The 3,686-nt window shown below is 40.5% G+C and overlaps 1 pseudogene; it reads left to right on the forward strand.

Moving 5' to 3' along the window:
- Positions 1 to 323: 323 nt before the first annotated feature.
- LOC131810662 (U6 spliceosomal RNA) lies at positions 324 to 448 on the forward strand (annotated as a pseudogene).
- Positions 449 to 3,686: the final 3,238 nt, after the last annotated feature.

Raw genomic sequence — 3,686 nt, forward strand, 5'->3', positions numbered from 1 at the left:
TTTTTCTTTTACAGGTCCTGTTGGTCCCACTCTGGTTATGTGTGTGTGCATAATTATTACTGCGTTTGTGAGTTTGGTGATAGCGTCATTTTTTAAAGTCATAGGAGTAGAATTTTCTGTTTCCATATTTAATTTCTTTCAAGATTGACCCTGTTTGCTGCAACCTAATAAAATCTACTGCTATACTAAATATTGCTCATTAGTCCTAGTTTTGTGGGATAATTTAATGAAACATGAAGAAATGAAGACTCAGAGAACTTGAGTTGCCCAAGGTTTTAGTAAGTGGAATTTGCCCCCAGTTCTCTCTTTAAAAACATATCCAAGTGCTCGCTTTAGCAGCACATATACTAAAATTGGAATAATACAGAGACGATAAGCATACCCCCACCCCCCACCCCGCCCCGAGCGCCAGGATGACATTCGAACTCATGAAGCATTCCATATTTTTGAGTGCCCTTGTCACGGTGAACACCACGTGGTATGTGGAAGTGTTGAACCACTATATTGTACACCTGAAACTAATATTACACTGAGTGTGAACTAACTAGAATTAAAATAAAAGTTTAAAAAGCAAAAACAAAACAAAACGAAAGAATAGGAAGCAAATGAAAAGTTTGGTATATCATAATTGTAGCGTATGCGTGTGTGTGTATTTACTTCACTAGACAACAGAAGGAGAATAAGAGGAATGTATATAAAGATGATTTTGGACTATTTTTTGAACCACCAAAAGTAAACCGTTAAAAAAAAAAAAATGCATGCAAGTCCAATTCCTTGCTCTGTCTACCAGATCTACTTTTTACTCCCTCTGTTTCTGGCTTGCCTCCTGCTCCACCCGGCCCTCCCCTCCCCCATGCAAATGGGGGCATGACTATAGATTTCCAGTCTGGGCAGCCACGTCACTCTCTCTATTCCTCATTTTTATTTGACTTGAATTGTGAGAAAAGGTGTTGTCCTGATATATTGCCTAATCATAGTGTAGCTTTTGGCTTGATACTGACTCTTTTTAGCCATCTTAACTGCGTTATCTGTGATTATGGTTTTTTAAAAAAATCTTAATTAAAGTCGTGATGAAATTAATTCACTGCTGTGCTAATTTCAGAAAAAAAGTATTCCAGAGACCGATGTGAATTAATAGAAGGGGTTTGAAAGCTCCGTTATTGGTCTAGGGGATGATAAAAAGTCAAAACTGCTAGTATTATTTTTTTCAAGATTTGGAATATGCTTCGGAAGGTGTTTGCAAGTTGTATCTACTAGATAGAAATATGCAATATGTCAAGCAATATGAGAGCCTGCACTATAAGGAAAGGGTGTAGTGACAGTAGGGAATCTCCTCAAAAATCACGGTGAATCCTAGGGGCATCTGGGTGGCTCAGTGGGTTAAAGCTTCTGCCTTCCTCTCAGGTCATGATCCCAGGAGTCCTGGGATTGAGCCCCATGTCACATTGGTCTCTCTGCTCAGCAGGGAGCCTGCTTCCCTTCCTCTCTCTGCCTACTTGTGATCTCTGCCTGTCAAATAACAAAATAAAATCTTAAAAAATAAATAAGTAAATAAGATTTTTTTAAAAATCACTGTGAATCCTAAAAATAAGGACAGTGATAGGGAAGGAAAAAATAGAATTGAAATTCTCACTGTAGGATCTGGGGATAATTTCTAATCTTCTCCAATTTTTTCTCTCCTTCCCTCTCCCCCTTACCAAAACACATGTGTGGACATGAGGCATTCTTTACTATCATTTTAGAAGTACCTATCTCCGCTTTTATCCTAAATCATTTTCTTCACATCTTTTTCTGACTAATGAACTTAACAAGGTATTACCAGGAACCAACTGTGATCTCACAACTATGCTAGTTACTCCAAAAGATTCATAAAAAGATAACTACAGTATCCTTTTTAGAATTTTAAATCAGTTGGTAAGAAAAACTGTACAGAGGGGAAACAGCCCTCCTGCTGATATATTCAGTATATCATCCAGGACTAAACCCGTCATGCTAGATATGTATGCTATAAGGCTCGGGGAATTTATTCATTTATCCCAAAGACACTCAGTGAATGCCTTGCATGTGTAGGATTCTGGCGGAGGCCTAGAGAAACAAGGATGAATCAGATATTCTTCCTGACCTTAGGGGCTCAAATGCTACTGGGAGCCACAGAAGCGTAAATGGATGATTAGAAATCACCGTAGTTGGGCTTTGTGCGAGGACTGGAAAGACAAGTAGAGTTTTACTATATGCAGAGCAAAGGGAGCTGGTAAGACGGCACAGCTCAGCTCAGGGAAAGGACAAGAGAAATACAGGAGGGTGGAAAGGCGCACAGCTTTTCGAGGCAAGAGATTTTAATTGGGAGGAGAATTGTAGAGAGATGGGGAGCCTAGTGTGATTGGGATTTGGCAGTTAGGGTGTTGCTTGGAGGTTGTGTTGGGAAGGCTGCAGAAAGGTGCCTTGTCATACTAAAAGGCACACTGAGAGCATTTTTCATGACTTTTATTTTACAGTACATGTGTTATTTTATGCCATAACTTTTTACCTACACCAACCTTAATAGGTTCTACTTCCTACACTCTCTCCTTAGCATGCATAGTGCCCACAGCAAGATATACAGTATGTTTAAATATTTGTAATTTATAAAACTATCTAATCAAATATTAAATGAAGACTGTTCTACATTTCTTCCCTGACAAATATGTCTTCATAACAAGCTGGAAGATAAGTTTTGAATTTAAGAGTTCCTGGAATCTTCCAAGTTTCAGGCTGAAATCTGGTGGTTTGAGGAAATCCACTGCCACTCTTCCCACACCTGATTACATCCCACACTGTAGGATGTTCAAATCTATCTAGAAACGTCCGTCCACTTGCTTAGCTACGTTACAGCCCCCGGCCCCCCACAATCACACATTAGCTCACCCAGGGCCTAGAAGGATGTCATCTGAGGTGTGGTCCACTCCTAGAAGGACAGATTCCAGGAATAATTCTCCATATGCCTTAGTGATGGACTTGAGCCATGATCATTGGTACCAAGGATGTGGCCTTGAAGTTGGAATGGGGAAAGGCACAGGTTCCTAGCGGGTTTGTTACTTTGCCCCTGGCACTCTACCCCAGTCAGGGAGCATGGACCGAGAAGGGCCAGAGTTAAGTGTCTGTCAAAGTGCAGGATACAGGCAAGGGGCCTCTCTGACCCAGGTCTCAGAACAGTATTTCCCTTATCCCTCTTGTTCTGATTTAGTTATCTAAAGTCCTTTACTCTTCTAGGGACAGTCCTGATGGTTAGAAATGAGGGCTTGTTATGATGATATTCCCAAAGCTTCCAACAGGATGGCTCCTTCATTTAACTATTAATTTTAATCTCCCCATGAAGGACTATCTACGGCAGCCATCTTCCTCCAGAACAGAAACAACCTGTGTGTGTGTGTGTGTGTGTGTGTATAGGAGGGAAGAGTGAGATAGGAAATTCAACTTTCTAACAGGCCAAACATGATGGATTATTAATTATCAAACATTAAACACTTTGCAAACGTCTTCATCTCCTAGTTCACCATATATTTCTCTGTCACTATAGAGAATACCCTTTTTTTTTTCAGTCACTCTGTCTATTCACCGCCCCCCCCCCAAATCTCTACAGCCTGTAAACACTAGAGTGCCCCAGGGCCCAAACCTCAGATTTCTAATCTTCCTTCTCATTTCCATTC

The sequence above is a fragment of the Mustela lutreola genome, chromosome 10, assembly GCF_030435805.1.
Source record: "Mustela lutreola isolate mMusLut2 chromosome 10, mMusLut2.pri, whole genome shotgun sequence".
Classification (NCBI taxonomy): Eukaryota; Metazoa; Chordata; class Mammalia; order Carnivora; family Mustelidae; genus Mustela; species Mustela lutreola.